The sequence below is a fragment of the Denticeps clupeoides genome, chromosome 3 (assembly GCF_900700375.1).
Source record: "Denticeps clupeoides chromosome 3, fDenClu1.1, whole genome shotgun sequence".
Classification (NCBI taxonomy): domain Eukaryota; kingdom Metazoa; phylum Chordata; class Actinopteri; order Clupeiformes; family Denticipitidae; genus Denticeps; species Denticeps clupeoides.
Window position 1 is genome coordinate 7,788,444 of NC_041709.1, and position 21,284 is coordinate 7,809,727.

General features: G+C 42.8%; 1 long non-coding RNA gene across 1 annotated transcript; it reads left to right on the plus strand.

The window, feature by feature from the left end:
- Positions 1-6,028: 6,028 nt before the first annotated feature.
- On the plus strand, positions 6,029-15,184 carry LOC114786876 (uncharacterized). Its single transcript, XR_003749259.1, has 4 exons — positions 6,029-6,126; positions 8,514-8,538; positions 9,709-10,025; positions 14,202-15,184. It is a non-coding gene; the product is annotated as an uncharacterized LOC114786876 (long non-coding RNA).
- The last annotated feature ends 6,100 nt before the right edge of the window (positions 15,185-21,284 follow it).

Here is a 21,284-nt window from a genome sequence, read left to right on the forward strand (position 1 = left end):
CCTGCTTATCGTGATTGGCTGGACAAAGTGGATTTGTTCATCACTGGCCTTTCCTGCTGATCGCTATCGCGAGAGCTTTCTCTCATTAAGCTACACAGTGATTCAGAGGAAGGATCGAGAGGGAGGGAGACAGCGAGAGAGCAGAAACAGGCACTGGGTGTCATTTTCAGAGTTCAGCGGCTGCACATCCGGTGTCAGCAGCGCAAAACATGCCCATGAAAAACAGCCAGCATCGCCTGCATCACCAGGCAGGGTGCTCTCAGACCTCGCCGTTTTAGTAATGACAGATAAGAGCGCAGCCGACCCGATGAGGTCACACTGGCAGTGGGGAAACTCAACCCCCTCAGCAGCGTCACCAGATGCCGCCGGAAACACGCCGCCCACCTCCCCTGACGCTGTCGCCACAGTGCACCTGCCTTCGACTTCACCTGGCTGCCTCCCCCAGATGCACACACACACACACATTTCCCTACAGAGCGCTCAGGCAAGTCCTCGGTCCTCTTTGCAGTGAGTCACCCGGTTTCCAGTGCAACTGTGAAACAAAAAGGACGGTTCAAATGCTCTAGAAGTAGAGCACCAAAACCATGCCCGAGTCTATAAGCCGTAATGCAGACGCTCAGGCCTGTATTACACCCACACTTGGGCAAACCCAGCTTTGTTTACTGTGGGTCATTCACTGTTGATTGAGACCAATGTGCGCACCGGGCGATTTCCATCCAATTACCTGTAGACAAACATCCAGGTAGGCTCTGATTCAGGGCCTTTTGTTAACCTCCTACTCAGCATCCACATGAGAATGAGAGACAGTCATTATATTTCATTAGCTTACTTCTCTTTTTTTTATCACTGGGAAACTTTGCCGGAAGCCTGGGGGGTGGGGGTGGGGGGTGACTGGATGACAGTTGTGGCGGTGGACCTTGCGGCTGTCGCTTTAAGGGGGGAAAAAATATCACATGACCCACCCTGAACCGAGAGATAAGTAGGAGTAGGAGCAATTTCTGACGTGAGGCGGAGGCACAGAACATCATGGACTACGAGAGTGGTGGTCTAAGTGTGTGTACGCGTGTGTGTGTGTGTGTGTGTGGGGGGGGGGTTCTTACATCTCTACGGATGTCCGAGATGTTCATTATTGATATCAGTCTCCTTCTCCTCCAGGACACAGGAAGGAAGTTGCAGGGAGTGAAGAGATCTATTGGCTCGCTCTGATATAAACGCACCCTGCTGAGGGTGATGATGAAGAGCAGAACCTGTTCCCGTTTTTTTTTTTTCTCTGGCACCAGGCAGACCTGTGTCATGTCAGGATGTTAGAAGCTGCTGATTATGTTTTTATAGATTAAACAGTCATCAAGACCTATTTTGTCTACTGTATGTAACATTTGCATCCTGTACAAGACATTGGTAACACTGCCCTATATGTGGGTGTAGCAGAAAATGTCTACTCAAGTATTTTCATATATGTGTGTGTACAATTACCTTGAAAAGAGTATGTATGCACACACTCACTCAGCAGAAATTGTTCTGAGATGCTGTACCTGGTGACGTAAACCTCGGTTACACAACGCCGACCAGGGCTCGGGACCTCATGTGACATCAGATGTGTGAAAAACAATTAGCAAGTAAACTTATAATGAGAGTATGGACAGAGTATGGACAGAATGGCCCGGATGCCACAGTGCCACTGCGTCACTGAGCCGGGTGACGCAGGTGGTGGGGAGGAATCTGATCTGTGACCCAGATGAAAGGCAAAATTGTTCTTGAGAAGCCCCTGTGAAGAGCGTGTTCCTTACCTCTGGAGTCCGACTTAATCCACCCGAGCCTGGGCCGAGTGTTTTGTAAGACATGGTGGCAAATGACTCACTGGCGAAGGCAGACGGTGTGAGGGAAGAAGTTCTTTCACTTTCCATCTCACTTTCTCGCCCCCTCCCTGGCACTGGCTCTCTGCGCGCTCACCCCGTCCGCTGTCACTCCAGCCCGCCGCCCCGCAGAGAGACGCCTGGGCGCAGTAGGCACTGAAAGCTCATCAGTGATTCACACGCTGCCACACAGAGCGAGGCTCGCTCACGCCAAGCTCTCACGCTGCCTTCGCCGAGCCCCTCATCGCTGACCCACAGCCATGATACGGCCCCTCCACCACGGGGGCCAAACGGGCACTGATGCGAACTACACGAACGGGAGAAACAAGATTTTACCAGCTAGTACCTTAATGCATGATGGTGACAGGAGAGCGAAGATTAATCACTTCCTAGTTCTCGCCGGGATTGCGAATAACTGTTATTAACTGACTAATACATATAATAATAAATAATTTAAAACCATGAGCAATAGTGTAATCTTTATCTTTAATAAAAATGTATTTTTGGAACTAGCACAATATTACTACTTTACGAACTGTGTTAACTGCTTTGGTCCTTAATATTAAAGAGCTGACTGTAAAATCACCCTGGTCACTGCTCACTCCCAGCCTCAGCACTTTCCACATAGAAGAACATGGCAATGCCACTTGCCAACAGAGTACACAGAGTGTATTCACTGGTAAAAGCTCAGTTTTTGGAGGTAGAATGCTTTTTGTTCTTATTAACACATTTCTTAACACATTTTCTTATAAATAACAGATGCAGTGCAATCTGATTTTCTCTCAGTTTTAAAACAAAAAACCAGGAATGTTGTTGTCCAGTATTTTTGGTTAAGTGTTCATAATTCATCATGCTCTATGGATAATTAACACTTTCTATATAGCCCTCCTATGGCGCTTTGTTGGCACGAGCAACTGCTTCCCGGTAGAGAGATGAGACTCCAGCTCTGTCAGCCAAGGCGGAATAGCTCACTGTCATCTGCTTTTCCCGCCCAATTTATTTTCACACTCGGGTGGAGTCGCTACGCATCACCCGAACGTTCTGCCCGGACGTCACTGACTATCACAGCTTCCCTCTCTGCGACCACAAGCAATGTCTCCGGCTGCACCTGAGGTGAAAGAGGAACGGGTGGGGGAGGGACTGTCAGCGTGCTTGACTCCACGCGCTTGACGTGAGCTTGGACGCCGCCGCGCGCTGAGATTGGGGCCACTCATCTGTCTGTGGCATCTCATTACACGTCGGCGCGGTCATCTGAGATGCTGCGAGGGACGATGCAAGCCCCTGAGCTGAGAGAGCTGGCCTGCTTTGTTCCATCAGATTCCCACAGAGGAGTGAGAGACAGAAAGAGAGGGAAATAAAACCAATTGAATTGATATAAACAGGAATTCCTCTTCTCAATTCGAGAAGGGGAAAACCTTGAATGGGTGGGAAATTACAGGCAAACAGAGCAATGTGCCATCTGCTGCCAGGAGAGTTTCAATGCTGCTTGCCACTGATTTTACTACTGCAACTATGGATGCCTTCATTCAAGATGACGACGACATCATCCTGGAACACACAACCTCTATAAGCACAAGCATTCTAGGAAATGGTGTTTTTTTTTAATCATTAAAAGAGACTACCTTTGTGTTCGGTCTCAAAGACAACGCTGACCAATTTCAGGACTCACAGATGAACAGAACAGACGGGATGCTGAAATATTCATAATTCAGAAGAAACATGCACCTGATTAGAGCGTGGCTAATGACAGTTAATGAGCCTGGCAGCTGGGAGTTTTAATAAAAGAACAGACAATGTTTGAAACAGGTAAAAGATGCGATGATTACAGTCAAAACCAAAGTTAGCAATTAAATTAGTGGAATACTTCACTGTCCATAACAATTCATTACATTTGATTGGACAGTGCATGTGACAATTACAGTGACATATTTGCTTGCGTGAACGATGTTCTACTGTCCGACTGATGTGGACTGGCCTGATGGCTGGAACAGGTTTCACTGAATAAAAAAAGAATAAGATTATAGATCACCAGAATTAAATTTGTGAATGGTGGTATAGAATTTTACTACTAAGGATGTAAGCATTATTGACACTTGGTTAAAGGAGGACTATTTCAGCATCTCATGTGAGCATTTGCTTTTTAATTGGGATGCTAAAATTAGGTTATAAAATTATCTTAAATATTGTCATATAGTACAATTTCTTGTGGTTTCTTAGAAACAAGGTTGTCTTGTTTTTTTTTTTACATTTTATTATAATTTTTTCTCTGGTGCTGCACCAGATTACATTCAGGGTTATTTTTGACTGAGAGCACAATGCCATTTAAATAAACATGTCTGTATGGGACCCAAAACCAGACACCAAATAATTTGATTCTGATTGTCTCTCCAGGTAAAAGCGCAGCTTGAGCTTCATCAGGGATTGTAATCTCTGATGAGATGCAAGCATTTCCTCTGCCCTTCACCAGAGCTCAACTGCACCCGCAGATGGAGGAGGAAGAGAGGGGGGAGGAGACCAGGGGCTCTCTCTGACTCACTTCTGACTCATCAGCCTCCCCAGGGCATCATGGGAGGGAACTGCGTCTCCCCCTCCTAACGCGGACACAAATGCACCTTTAAGCACACATTGCAGCACACATAGCATGTGTGCAATATGCCTGGGTGCTCATTTACAAAAAGATGTGCAGGAGCTCATAGAAACATGGACATGAATGCACATGCATACACTGTCACAGAATTTCAGAATTATATCAGTAAGCCAGGTTATGAATGGGATTCCCAATTGGTAGACAGACATGTGACCGGCTACCATGGTAACAATTGCCTACTGTGAATGAGAGGAGATGGAGATAGAGATAGAGAGGGGGGGGGGGGGGGGGACTCCTGCTCATTCATAGACTCCCAGCATGCAAAGAAGAAAAAAAGGAAAAGGCTGAGGAATGAGGTCAGCATAAATAAGGGGTGGAGTGTATCCTGCACCATTCCAACCAAGGTAACCTAGAGTCCATTAGTCAAATAATCTACAACATCAGATGATTACTGCAAATCCATAGATATATATAGACTTGTCTACAAAATTATTGAGAAAATCTTGTGAAAAATGTGTGAACCATCCACAAAAAAATAAATATGTAGTTTATTTATTAAAAAATCTATACCTCTATAGCTCTGAGCCACTATATGTCTGTATTGTGGATTAGGATGTTCGACTTTCACTATGACATCATCAGACTTAGTGCAGAACCCCTGATCCAGGTCACAGCGCTGTCGAGCGAAATAACAGTTAACCTCGATGCTCAGTGAGGCACACAGTATGGATCTGAGAAGCCATTTCCACATTATGTCAACAGACCCACTGCCAAATGAGGGGTAATAAATATAATTCATAGAGGTATGACTCAGACTGGAAATAATAAAGGGTCCATCTGAATCAGCAGGACTACCAGTTAGGAAGCACACGACCTGCTCGAGTCGACCCTGACAGTACAAAGTCAACAGGAACATACCGGACAGACCACTTAACAAATGACCATAAACCTTTATTACACATTTCAAAGCGGGCATACAGAAAGCTCTTAACAGCTCACAGCTTCACTCGCTGTTACAATTTATTGCATTTTATTGACTGGACTGCATGTGTGCATGTGACTATTACAGTGACATATTTGCTTGCGTGGACGATGTTCTGTTGTCCCACTGATTTAGATGTTCGTGTGTTCATTTATATTTGTATTATCCTGTAATTGACTGCTGCCTGATGGTCGAAAAAGACTGGAATAGACTTCACTGGACAGAATAGAAAAAGATTCTAGAGCTCTAGACATTTGTAAATGATTATGTACTTAAAACATGAGCTACTAAAAAAAATGTCATATAATAAAAACACAAAGAAATTAAATTTACATTCATGAACACAGTGAAACAAACGAATGTGATTATATTTTGACTCTAAATCAACCTTTGGCTTCATGTCTATGGTGTAATCACAGCCTGACTGATGTGAGTAAAATAGATATAGAAAATAGTAACAACAGATTCAACTGTCAATTAACTATGCAAGACAAAACCCAATCATTTCTGATACCCAATCAATTAACTTGAAGTGTGGACGGACGCCGGGACAGACGCTCGCCCACGCCGGTGCTGCTCGATGACTCAGAGCTGTGTGGGGATTCAGAGGAGCGGCGGATTTGTTTCCCCTTCCACACACAAGCCACCCCCATCACCGGCCCAAATAGCAACGTCTGCGTTGGAGGAGGCGTGAGGAAGATCAGGTGAATTCGTCTACATTCGGTTCTCCTAGATCAGTTTCAGCCACCAGCAGGGACTGAGCAGAGCCCTGTCTCGGCCCCTGCTGCTCGCTCATCTTTATTGCTTGTTTTTGGGAAATGTGGATGTCAAGTCAAGGTCGTGAGCAGCGTAGCAACACAGTTTCACATCCCCAAAAATGGTTGCGCTTGATGCCATGCTGTGTATACTGTCTAGGGACAGAAACGTATCCGTCTGAAAGATATTTGTATATTAATATCTGCATGTAAGCATTGCACACACAGGCCATCTATGTAATCCAATGAAGGGAGCATTAATATGATGCCGGGTGACGGGTTTTTAGCTGGATAATGACTCACAGCCAAGGTGACTCAGAGCTGTCACTCTCCCGACATCACATCCACTCAGACTACTGTCAATCACAGGACTCCATTTCTTCTTCTTCTTTTTCTTCTTCTTCGACTTTTTTGCCCCCAAAAGAAACAAAAAAAACGTCATGCTGCTGTGAGCACTTCCGGTTACATGAGCATTTAGAGACAGAGGATTAGGGCAAGTGACTGTGCTCTGAATAAAAGTTGCGCCGGTAATGGTTTAAAAGAACAGACGCATCTCCAGATGGTGAGCTACAGACCCTCGGTGCTGATTCTGCCGATCCTGTGCGCTTTTAATCCCACACAATCATCCTGCCATACAATGCCTCTGACACTGAATCGCACAAACAGCCTCCTAGGTAGGGCAGTGAAGGAGTCCAATTATCAAAACTGCATTATGCTAGCTGGTTCTTATTTGAGGGAACATGTCTGCCTGGTTCAGAATGTCAGAACATATCTACTTTCTTAATGTGATTTGACACTGAAAGCTTACCACCACTTAAAAGCTTTTATCACAGACAGGGAAAGAAGAAGCAGAGAGAAAGAGAAAAAAATGAGTGGGGAGAGAATGCCTAAGGGGTCTGGAAGCTTAATTTAAATTTCCCCTCAGTGAATGAACAGAAGTGGTCACCTTAACTGCACTTCCACCACAGCGAAGGTGAAAAGACCTCAGTGCAGAAAGGTTGGGAACACGCACAGAATTCAAAAAAGCTTTCTGCAAAAACTAGGGGGTTTGAATGAGATATGAAGTCCCTCCATGCTTGGGTGTAAATATGGCATGAACCCATAACTGATGTCAACACCACATATCAGCACGCAAATGTGGGCATATATCTCGTCATCGAAATGGCCGTCGTCTGATATTCATGATATATTTCATGCAGAGGATGATTTTTACTTGATTGGTAAGAAATTATCTGCATCCCAAAATCAGGATGATTTAAATCCAGTCCTGTCAGTACATCGCATGAACAGGTGTAGGTCCCATTTTCTTTCTTTTTTAATCATCTTCAGTGCCACAACAATTTCTCCCTTAGTCTCAATACGACCAGCGATATGCAGCAGCTTTGTGTCTAGCTATAGTTTTAATATTCACTGTTAATTACTTTATACTCAGCTCCTTACAATAATGGTGTATGAGATGAATTAAAAGGGAATAAAGGATCCCTCAATCACTGAGGATCAACATCAAACAGGGCCTGGTGAGTTTTTAGGAGTACCTCTGCTTCTACTGCATATTGACTGAGTAAAAAGGACGCTGGTTAAACTGGACCCATGCTGGTTGGCAGAAGGGGAACATGATACTCAGGGGACAAAATTCAACGTGATAAGAGTGTAGCCCTTCAGCTCTTAGGTGTCGAGGATTCTGGGACATCTGTAGAATTTTAATTCACCGTTCACAGATGCACACCCACTGACACACAGAAGGCCTTCAGTCATCCGATTTCCCACATGTCCCCCATGATGATATGAGCTGGAGAAAGAACCCCTTGTGTTTTCCCATCCACTGGGTGGTCCTGTGTGCGGCACGGACAAAGAAAAACCTCTTGCCACAGATCTGAGAGATCTGCTGTCAGCCAGTAGCCAGAGGTCTTTCACTTGCAGCTTGAAAGCTTCTCTCACAATCATACTTCACGATTACCTTTACAACTTGCAATAAATAAGGAAGGTGTTAGCACAATTAACTAAATATAAATGGCCAGAAATATGACATGCAGATTGTGACACATCTGAAACAGAGACAAGTTGAGTCACTGGAGTCTTTGTTATTTTGCCAAGAGGTTTTTACTTCCACATTATATCATTTATGGTACACTGTAAAAATCTTTCTTTAGACTCACCTCCACACACCAACAAACGTCATGAATCATGTTGAAAAGGAAGGCTATTGCACTTCCCCCTCTTAAAGACATAAACCGTTATTGTAGTTTAAATATTAATCAGCTGTTGTGTGCATGGAATACATTGACTGCTAGAATAACTGCATCAGTTACAATAACATTTCTCTCAATTCCCCACAGGGTCATGAGCCAGGTGAGGAACAGGGTGGGTTACTATTTTCCATTCATTTCATATATTTTTACCTCGCAGGAACCACAGCATTTTGTTGGAACTCGAATTGGTGCAAAGTGGGGTTTGCTTGCTAGTAAGATGTCTAAGGATTTACATAAATAAAACATCTAATATAAAGTACAATCAGGTACGTCTGACATATTGATGGGTGCGGTTTTAAACCAGACAGAATGAGGAAGTAACGTGAGTGAAAGCTGTCAATCATCAGGTTCCTCCCATTTTAAACTCCCCGAAAAAACGTAAAGACTGTATTCGAGGTCACAGAACACTAACCCTAAAAAACAAAAAATGCAGTTAGCTTTCATCTTCAAGATACAGATAACAGTTTCTATTTATGCAAATCCTGAGAATGCTTTACTTTACACTATCAATAAGCCACATGCTTATGCATAGTGGTGTGCTCAGTCAGCTTGAAAATAGTTTTGTGTTCCAATCACAAGTAAATAATGGATCTGTGCCAGCATATTTAATACACCACCTGCTTTACACTTATTTTCTTCCTAATTCACACTATTAGTCGCATATTTGTTGTAAAACCAATTTAACCAATGACTCATTGGCTCCTAAACTAAACCCAGATGCAGCTAAAGGTCTCATCTCTCTGTACAGCTGTACAGTATACAGAAGAGCTGACAATAAAATTTACTTGGACCTTTACCTGAAAGCAGTACAGTTCACACTGTCAAATACACTTTGATCACTATTGCTACACCTATATGGGGAGAAGAGGTTTTTAAATGCGTCACAAGAGCATCAGCAAGTCGTGTTCAATAAATGTTTCTCTATTTCTGTGAAATATGATGAAAACAAGGATATATGAGGATATGAAATGAAATCCAGTGAGTTTTATGAATGGCTGCTGGTAGGAAGTAATATGAATGCATTTGCTGTCTGAAAGGATACTTTGGTATACTGTTCCAGATAGATAGTGTTGAAGTATGCCATGTCTTGCTCATCTTTGGTCACAAAGCCCCAGATCTGTCACAGCTGCTGTACACCACGCAGAAAGCCCAGCTAAGCACACTGTGACCTTAAAAAGGACATCACCGTCCCAGCATGCCCTGCAGCGTGGAGCAGCATCTGTGAACCTCTGATGAGATGAACCTGTCTCTCTGTCTAATTTTTTTTTGTCTGTCTGTCTAGTTACAGATTTCCAACTGCATCAACAACCCTTGCCTGAATGCTACAGCGATCCATGGGAAGCTCAAGGTCACCTTCAGCTGTCAGTGCCTCGCCCCCACCCTTTCTCCCTCTCAGGGCAGGACGGGGGGCGGAGATGGAGGGCCCACCACCAGTGGCTCAGACCAGCGTGCTGGCAGTAAATCATCGCCACAGCACAAGCCTCCAGCCCAGCTGCACACTAATGGTGTCCGGGGCAACGCCAGGGAGGATTAAAGTTAAGACATGACAAACACAGTCAGATGACATCATCACCACCGATGCTGACGAGTGAAGAGGGGGTGGGTAAATGACGTATCTCCCCCGCTATTCCTGTGTGGGGGTAATTTCAGTAAATACCCACACTTCCTTTGGTCATGGGTCACCAGCTTGTCTTTAGAATATTGGAACTTACTATATGGGGTTTGGATAAAAAAAGTAACATACACTGATCATATGTGAGTGTGAAAATCCATACTTTTCCATTTGTTAAAATAAGGTGCTGCTGACCAGAAAAATTACTTATTGATTTTTGGAAAAATAATGATCTACCCACTTCTTCTCAGTACGGTCAGTAGTATTAAGGTAGTTTATCAATATAATTATGAAGGGATATAATTATATCAACGCCTTTATTGATATATGAGTGTGACAGAGCCACGTATGGCAATTAGAAGATATTCCTGTCACGGCCATTTGGCATGGCGAGGCAGGTGAACGGAGATGATGAGACGAGATGACGAGGAAGAAGAACAGGACAGGGGAGACATCTGATAACAAGGTGAACATTACACATGACAAATGTGAAATGAGTGACCCCTTCCGGGCCGGATCATCACAATTCCATACAAGTTAATGCCACACATCTGGGTCATTCCTAAGAATGGCGTCCAAATCTGTTAAACTGTGCTACATAAGCCTGTGCTCATAGGACCTGACCAAGGCAGCAGCAGATGGAGGCATGTCCAAAAATACTCAGAACGCAAAAAGGGATCACAAGCCCAGAAAATATACCATTCCGGGGTTTAAATCATCATTACATGATGCTCCGGAAATCCAGTTTTGGCACACGAAATGATCAGTGAGTAAGACACTGTCGGGACAATGTTTTCCAGGCTCTGAGTAATTGTCATGGGTAGTGTACTGATAATTATGGACAACCAGTCTAAAATGTATATTTTCCGTCCACACTGGACGGAAAGGGCTCAGAGAGAGTATGGTTTTATTAAAGTTATTAATACATCTGCTCCTGTGTGTAAGGACAAGAGGTGAGTGGTGAAATTCATTCAGCTCAAGTTAATAGGAAGGATTCATGTGAAGGTACTGTTTTTTACTGTAATGATGTTTAAGGCACATAAGGAAGCTCACGAAAAGCAAACACTACTATTAGTTTGGGGACAAGAAAAGGATACAGCAATATATTGTGAAAGTGAAGTGACTGTGAAGCACAGCACACGGTGCACAACGAAATGTGTCCTCTGCATTTAACCCATCACCTTTGGTGAGCAGTGGGCAGCCATGAAAGGCCCCCAGGAGCAGTGTGTGATGACTATACCTTGCTCAGTGGAACCTTCGTGGTTCGGGATGCGAACTGACAACTTTCTGATTACAGGTACGCTTCCTTACCCAAATTCAAATTCCAATTTTATTTGCCACATACACATTTCACCAGGCCATCACTGTGGCACTGTCTTTGGTTAAACATTATTGATATCCAGGTAGCTGGTATGAACATACCAAAAAGTTTAAAACAGTTTTTTAGCAAGACAAAGAATCAAATTTATATCATAAAGACCTATCACAGAATGGACAGTGTCATGGCTGGACTCCATGACACAGTCTTGGATCACCTGGAGAGTGAACTTTGTACTATCCCCATCTGCACCTGCATGCACAAGAGCACCCATAATGCTCCCATGCTCCCAGTAATAGCAGTGTGTGTGTTATTAATCATATTCTCTTAAAATATAGTGCTTCTATTAACAAAGCACCCAGCTGAGAGGCTGTGGGATTTGCATTACAAACTGGCCTTTGGCATTTCCATCACAATACACAGAAATTCAGTAAAGTGCACATATTCATTGCAGATGTCCTACACCTTTAAAGAACAACTTCACATTACCTGTTTTTTTTTTTTCGACATCACACTGTGATGCATGTGAAGTGTTCTCACCAATCATTCTTTGCTGACATATCTTGCTAACATCTATGTTGCTGCAACAGTCATTGAGGCGATATAAGGCTGCATAATATCAGCACTTGCTGATCTCTGACAAAGGCGTATCAAATGATATCACAGCCACACAATATGGAGCAGAACACGCCCAAGACTGTAGAGAAGACAGTGGACTTCAGGAAACGTCCCTCAAAACTCATTTCGGACAGATCTCCTCCTCAAAAAAACTTAAACTACACTCCTATCACATGCAGTACTATGCAAATACAAACACAACAAAGCCAGTAAAAGATGAGCATCCATTTACCTGCATATTTGGAAAAAAAAACTAGACAGGACAGGTCCATAGACAGAGGCATCGTGTGTAGATTTATCAAGACATTTAGACACTGAACTGCAAAATGTACAGTTGTCAATACGGAAGCTGTGTCTTTCCTCTGTGGTAGAGGTAGCTGTAGCCCACCAAGACACAGATCTACAGACAATGAACTAACTATACAATACATACAGGTGTTAGTACAGAAGCTGTGTCTTTCCTGTATGGTGGGGGGTGGGAAGACAGAGGCTCTGGTCTGTATCATGCATAACGTTATATGTCGAACACATAGTTACATACAAGATGATAAAATAAAATTGTACTTATGAAATATTATGCCTTGATCCATCGTTATTACAGCCATATAAAATTCCGGCATTTTTGCTTGTACCATCAGAGAAGCGTGGCTGAGCTTGTAACCAATGTGGCAGCGGTTTTGACACATGCTGAGAGGCTGAATGCGACATCTAGTGTTTATATCCATGATGAAGACCCAGTAAAGGATGTACATCCTGTGGCAACTGAGGAAGTATAGGTGCTGCTGATACAGCTCTACACAACAGTTACTGTCTGTCCTCCGCTCCTCCATCACAGTATGGAGCAGCCACTAAACAGGAAAGACTGCAACGGAATGTACAGACAGCAGAAAAGATCCTCAGTGTCCCCATGGCCTGTCCCTGAGAGGGACCTGTCCCTCTCAAGAACCAGGAAAGAGGCAGGGGAAATCACAGATCCCTCACGCTAGGGACACAGACTCTTTTTTTACCTTCTGCCCTTTGGCAGATGATATAGCCTGCAGACTAGGACCAGACGACACAGGAACAGTTTCTTTCCACTCGCTGAACTGTCACACCACAATGCAACTACACTACACAATGCAAGTACACTGTGGTATTATTTCTGCATTTTCTTTGTATTATCTTTGTATTTTCTGTATATAAGATTTAGACTATATTGTATATTCTTGAGAGACATATATCCTTATGTGTGTTTGTTCACATACTTGGCCAATATACGTGATTCTGATTCTGATCCCTGTTAACGCAGCAATTCTTGATCCTGTGGACCTGGAGACTGTTCCCTAGTAAAGGAAACAGGAACAGCTGTGGACCTCCAGCATAATCAATAGCCTCTAAAAGCCAGTGTGTTGACCACTAAGGAACAATTGTTCTGCCTGTCAGCTGTTTGTCACACCATTAGCCCAGTCAGTGGTACTGATGTGTCATACAGGAGCGTCTGTGCCCTGTAGACCAGGCACAAGCCTGTCATTTCAGGAAAGAAGAGGCTGAGCAGCCCTCCAAGAAACTGCAGCCAATTGAATTAGATGATATGGTATGCCTTGCATTTCCAGAAGCTTGATTCACCGCACCAGCTCGGCAAGTCCTTGCTGTGTTTGCATTGATTGTATTTCCCGGGGATATAAACTACAGCACATATGTGTTTACGCTACACTGCAAAGAGCACGAAGCTTTGAGCATGCAGACAAAATCCACATCAAGGCAGTGCCTCATTCCAAGTGATGCTCACACCCTACCTGCAAGAGAAGCAGATGCTGATGTTTTATGCATAACCCTATTAAAAGGCGGCATATGGTCTGGATGTGGCTTCCTGCTCAGAGTCCAGCCTAAAAGGAAATCAGCAAACAAACAAATGCACAGGAAGTCTGATGAAAGAGTGAGGGCACCAGGTAGGGCTCCATGGCTCTGTATTTATATTATCACCCCATCCTGCACATCCACAAAGGCCTGGCCGTTCCGCTGCCGGAAACTGCCTAAAGTGCCTGACTTCCTGACCTCGTCAGAGTTAATGTTCCACACTGCAGCCTCGGCACGGGATGCTAAAAAATGCCTGCGCATACATCCTGTTCCACTCTACGCCGGATTACTCACATGTTTCCGACAGCCTGGGAATCTTAATCCTGCACCTTAACGACAGCGGTCAGGGACATAAAAGCACTTCCCTCTCATTCCTGTTTTTTTTTTCCAGGCATGCCTGGCAGAATTTGGTTGGGCGAAAACCACATGGACACAGGAAATGGGGGCTGATGACGCTGTCACTGTCCAGATCCCAGCTCTGCTCTCATCAACAGGAATATGAATATTACTTTACTGGAACTAATGCTGCACATCATTTGTGATTATGATACAGGATTTTACAGGCAGGAAAGAATAAGATGTGAGCGAGAAACCAAAAGGGACAGAGAGACAAATAGCAGAGCCTCAGAGTCACAGATCTAACATTTACAGTAATCTAAAATGCCATTCCCAAAACATTTGTATAAATTTGCTAAAATATTCTTTCTTCAGCAGCACAGTGCTTTAATATAATCACTTTTTTATATCAAATTCTATTTAAGTAGATGTAATATTGTAAAGGCTAATACTGCCAGAACAAAGGAAAAGCATAATGCCTCAAACATACCGAAAAAAAAAACCCTCAAAATCTGGTTGCACATGAACTTGCACGTGAACTAAACATCATGCAACATTAATGCGGGAACAACCTGTGATTCGTGCATGCACACTTATAAAATGTCCTGTGAGTGATCAGGACCCAATAATCAGGCAAACAGGTACCAGCTTGGTAAGCCTAGTGGCATCTGGGCACCACAAAGTGATTTCTAAAGGCCTTGAATCATAATAAAGACTGTGCATGAAAGACTTCCTGGTGTTCCACGAGCCATCTTCTACTGCTGGGCAAACTGTTGCTTCTTTGATTCAATATACAGACAGACAGCACCATATAGAAATTTAATGTGATTCTAGTCCATAAAACATACAAGATTTAAAGACCTCAACCTCAGCCTCAGTGTAATTCTCATGAATTTCAGATATTTGGAATTAAGAGCATCAACATCTACCATTCTAGTCACTCCAGCCACACTGTTACATCAACTGTAACAAACACAGTGTTCCATCACATCCATCTGAAAAGCACAATAAGGTTAATCAATTTGGGCTAAATCAATGACCCACATTAGATATTGCATAAAAGGATTAGGTCACAGAAAGGTCTGCAGCACAAAAAGGTAATGTTGCAACAGAAGTACCTAAAGGCTCTACATAAGCTTTTGTATAAGCCAATGCAGAACCGTATATAAATCTTGTGCAAATCATGGGATCAATGACTGTAATGCAAAAAGAAAAAGCAACAAATACGAACTACACAAAGATACACAGTTTAAAAGAAGCACACCACGATACAGTATTCAAAACTCAATAAGCACCTAATTATATTGTATTTCTGAAAAAAATGTAGAAAAAAATATTCAGATAACCTCTTCTGTTAAAACTTCAATTTCAGAGATTGAAATGTGTAAACGTAGCGCACCCTAGTGGCAGTGAAATAAAAAAACATTAGTAACAGTAAACAGAAAGCAATTGTTTTTATTATTAGTAATAACACAATGACAATGTTTATTATATAATGTAACTATGTATAATCTTTCCCCAATTTATTTTTATTTTGTCTTTCTTTTTCTAAACACAAAATCATTACAAATACAGAAAAATAGAACAATTACTGTAATGTTATTATTTTGTGCTTTCCAAATATACCCACAAAGGTTTCTATATTCTCCACAGCATTTCAATTGATGAATACCAGTCGGTCAGGACTAGAAACCTAATCACCCGTTGTGCATAATACTGGATGTCAGTCCCCAAGTTCACACTCTGTTCAACTTGACAAAAGTATTATTTTCAAATTCAGGAGTTTCAATCCGACCCATTGATGTAGAAATTTAAGCACCCAGCCATGCAGTTATTTATGGCCATGGGTCATTCTGATGAGCTCAAGTGTGGTACTATGTTAGGACAGCACATATGAAATTAGATTCTTCAACACTGGATACTGGAGTGGTAGTGGCCCTGATGGCTAACACACTCACCTATGACACATGTTCAAACTCCACTTACTACCATTGTGTCTCTGAGCAAGACACTTAACCCTGAGTGTCTCCAGGGGGGACTGTCCCTGTAACTACCGATTGTAAGTTGCTTGGGAAAAGGGTGTCTGCTAAATACTATAATTGGAAATGTAAAAATTCCCTAGTCGACTGCATGTGGCATTATTGCCAAGTGACAGTGTTCAGGAACAACAGCACCTCAGCCACCAAGTGGAAGTCCATATAAACTCAGAAAATGGGGTTAAACTCTGCTAAGGTCCATGGTGTGTAAAAGTAAAACACTGATTCCACAGCTGAGAATAGTTTCTTCAACACATGCTAACCATGAAGTATCTGCAAATAGCTTACCTTTGATGCTTGCATCAAGTTGAGTGGTTTCATAAGTGTCCATACCCATTCAATCTGATTTAGGGTGTAGGTTGAAAAGGGTGAACCTCGTCAGTGTAAAATTAATTCATTGTATTACTTACAATAGTGCTTAGTATACTATTTCTTGTCAATTTGGCTGCCATAAAAAAACATTAGTGGTGCTACCTTTAAGTCAAGATGGGCTGTAAATGGAAGTGCACCCTCTTATATCAACACACTACTAGCTAGCTACACTCTTGCACACCCTCTCAGATTTGCAAATGAAATGAGACTGAAAATCCCAATCAACTCTATTCTCCTTTGTTGTCCCTGGCTGGTAGAACAACTTGCCCTGCTCCATTCGACTAGCCGAGACTACTATCACCTTTAAGAAGCAGTTGAAAACCCACTTATTCAAAAAGTATTTCAGGTGAGTCTAACACTAACACATGCACACAATAAAAAAATATATATAGTCGTCTAGCACTTAACAATTCCCGAGCATGTTCTTTTCCTGACTAGTTAGGCCTTATCAGGGCTCTTAGTTTTGTAACTCAAAATCTATAGAAACCAAGAGTTGCTGGTGTCTTCCTCTTGTAAGTCGCTTTGGATAAAAGAATCTGCTAGGTAAAGTAAAGTAAAGTAAAGATACTGCAGCAACAACTTAAAAACAAAGACCAAGTTTTCTAGAGATGTGCCTAACATTGTCATCTTCCTTTAGCAATGAAATCTCCATGACCAAGTAGAGGAATTGAGTGATGTAAAGCACCCTGTCACTGGACTGTGGAAGGATGTTCAATGGAGTGACAAACCATGCTTCTCCGTTTGGTGGTCAGATGGATGGGTCTCAGTTATGCAGCTCCTGGAGGAACCTTACTTGCCTGACTGCTGTGAAGTTTGGTGTGAAGCCTGGTGGAGGAGAAATAATGGTGTGGTGCTGTTTTTCAAGAGTTGGCCTAAGCCCTATACTTTAGCAAAAGGCAATCTTCATGCTTCAGCATACCAAGACATTAACTGGCCCACACAGAAACCTGACCTCAAACCCATAAAATACAGCATCACTGACTAATATGTTTCCTCATAAATTATGTACCGAATTAATGGTCAAAAAAATCCCACACTTGAAAATCCTGTGGAAGAGTGGAATGTCATTAAAGTCACTGCTGGTGCGATGGTCAGGCAGGCCAGCACGTTTGACATTTTTGTGTGTAGTATAATACCATAATATGATTGACTATGGTCATTAAGTTATATTATGTTTTGATACCATGTAGAGTTTCATTGTATTGCAAATCAAATGTGACAGTGAAACTTGAAAATTGTGTGTGTCCATTGTTTTATTCTGTTACATTTCAATCCCTGTGTCGCCTGCCACAAATATTTATTGTAAAATCTATTGTCTTGTACTGATGTTTTGGTCAGGATCGGACTCTGGGGGTGGTACTCTGGTTCTGCAATTCGGTTTTTGTATTGTCAGTGTTGTGCTCCTAAATGCCCTAAATGTATGCCCATTGTACCGTATCTTTGTCGGGTCATGGAGGCTTGTTATGTGCTGCTTTGTGATTGTGTAAATCCCCCTTTTGTTATAGTAGTGCAAATGCGTCCATTCTGCCACCAGGTCTCCGTGACATTTTTTCATATTGTGGCCATTTGGGTCCCTCAAACCTTGTAAATTTATGCAACAATATAACCTAAAATGCCAAATTGGATTGAACCATGAGATTCCTTAGACATACACGCTGAACAGATCCTCCTCAACACAGCAGCCAAGCTGATGCTGTAAGTGATTACGTGAGTAAATCTACTTCTGCACCTATGTAGCTTCTGGTTTGATGTGTCATTTACATAACATTGTAACCGTCGAGGCCCTGTGGCATAACCTCAGATGCTAACAGTGGTGCAACATTCATTAAAACTATTAAAAAACAGAGACACACTAATATATGCTAACCTGATCAAAAGACGATTAATTCCTTTTTGAAGCACTACACTTAAATGTATTTATGTCTGTTAATAATAGTTATTAACCTTGGCCTTGCACTGATGACTCCCCATTCTGGCTCCTGTTGTGTATTACTGATAAAGCAAATGAGTATTTTAATTCCAGATAACAGTCAGTGCATGTGGTAGTTGGTTCTGCTGCGGTTTGTGATTTGTAAAAAATGTTTTATATATATATATATACACACACACACACACACACACACACACACACATATATTTGTCAGTCTGTTGTAACACTTGTGAGTGGTGTTACACGATTTAGCAGGGCGGCTGCTGCTGAACACATTCAGTTCAGTTTGGTTTCTGTTTTCTGTTACCTCTCTCAAATTAACCGTGCTGGGAAAAACAGTGTGCTGAACGCTACTTATTTTGTGTAGACTATGACAATGCTACTTACTTCTAATTCAATAATCATTTTGCTTGATTATTGAGAATGTGGACAATAGAAGATGAATTTACATTTACATTTACATTTACAGCATTTATCGGACGCCCTTATCCAGAGCGACTTACAATCAGTAGTTACAGGGACAGTCCCCCCCAGGAGACACTTAGGGTTAAGTGTCTTGCTCAGGGACACAATGGTAGTAAGCAGGATTTGAACCTGGGTCTTCTGGTTCATATGCGAGTGTGTTACCCATTAGGCTACTACCACCCTGTATAAATCAATAGAATAAAAAACTGTACAAAAGACTATTACAAGTACTATACTGACATACCTTCAACAGAAGACCCCTCATTGCACTAAAGCATAGGCAGTAATTACAAGCAATACTAATGATAATAAAGATAAACCAGTATTATCTTGTAGGAGGAGAAATATACTGTTGTGGCCCCATTAGTCAGTAAGTCACAGTGGGTGTGTTGCATTCCTGACTGCCTACTGGCTTGTGAAAGAAAAAGAATGAGTTCTGAGTCGTATTTCCTCCCAGTGTGAAAAAAGCTTGCCACAATACAAACACTTATACAAAAGGATATTCACATTCTGAGCATGTATGTGACCTAAAGCGCCCTACATCAACAATCAAAGGTGCATTTAAAAGTTGCGGTCTCTTTAATAACACCAATAATTAATACCTGACTGGTTTCATATGCAATGAAATATTATTTACATGGTTTTTTCTGACATCCCATGTACACGTCAATAGCAATTTACCATGATCATTCGCCGCTGCCCTTTGAAGGGAGACCCATTGGGGAACAACTGATCAAGGGAGAGTAACAGAGGAGCAACGTGAAATTGTGTCCAAAACATCCACATATTCATAATATCGTCTTTGTCTGAAGGAGTTCAGTTTGGTCTTAGAGGTTATTTCAATTTAAATTTACATTCACAACATTTATCAAAAGGCCATATCCAAAGCGACATACAATTGGTAGTTACAGGGACAGTCCCTCCTGGAGACACTCAAGGTTAAGTATCTTGCTCAGGGACACAATGGTAGTAGGTGGGGTTTGAACCTGGAACTTCTGGCTCATAGAACAAGCCATCTGTCACCCTTCTTCGGGTGCTCCCGTTAGGGGTCGCAACAGTGGATGATTTGGCAGAGGTTTTACGCTGGATGCCCTTCCTGACACAACCCTCCCCATTTACCCAGTCTTGGGACCGGCACCAAGAAATACACATTCTCCCGTGTCCCCAGTGGCTGGGTTTGATTCTTAGAGGCCCTTACCGACCATTAAACTGGCTGATGTGTACGACCGGCTGTGCAGCTTCAATTCTCCTCATCATCCAAGCCAGAAGTGGCGAATGTCCCGCTGAGTGGCATTCCAGCCCACAGCTGGAAGAGGCAAAGATTTTGAAAAGGAAAATGAGTAAATTATATTAATAATAAAAATAACTATAGGGGCAATAGGGGCTAATAATGACGTGTGAATAAATAGAGCTGAATAAATCATTCCCGGCAAGCTCAGACACTCCACACATCAACAACAACTACATTTATTTCTTATATAGCCCAAAATCACATACAGTACGTCTCAATGGGCTTTGACAGGCCCTACAGTTGACAACCCCCCCCCCAAATTTGACCTTTCTGCACACAAGGAAAAACTCCACACACAAAAAAACTGTAGGAGAGAGAAAAAAAAGAAACGAAAGATGTTTCTTTCGTTTCTTTTTTTTCTCTCTCCTACAGTTTTTTTGTGTGTGGAGTTGGCTTTTATGTCTCAATGGCCTTTGACAGGAGTGATACAGAGAGGGACGCCCTTCCATGGTAGAGTGAGCCTGCAAGTGGTGTCAGTGCAGGGTCGGTGATGGTTTGTCCAATAAGAGAAAAAGTCCTACAGATGTAGAGGTGGAGAAGTCCAAAGTGCAGCATTGAGCATCTGGACAGTGCAGAGTGTTTTTTTAGTCCAGTGTCATGGTGTACATTACATTATGATGCTGCTGGCCCATTTGAAGATCCCTGAAGCTTTACATTTACATTTAGAGGCCCTTACCCAGAGCGACAATTAGTAGTTACAGGGACAGTCCCCCTGGAGCAACTTAGGGTTAAGTGTCTTGCTCAGGGACACAATGGTAGTAAGTGGGATTTGAACCTGGGTCTTCTGGTTCATAGGCGAGCGTGTTACCACTAGGCTACTACCACCCTACAGCTTTAGTTGTTACGGTGGTGGTGGCTGCGGTGACCCTCTGGTTCGCTCGTTTGGCAGTCGCTGGTCCCTTCACTGGAGACCAGCAGGACTGACACCGAAACACGTGGCTACGACGGCACGTCTCGCCGCCAGGGGGCGCCGTCGCGGCTTCTGCTCCGGCGGCTCCGGCGTCTGACTCCCCGCCCGCAACCTGCCGGCCGCGGAGAGGAGAG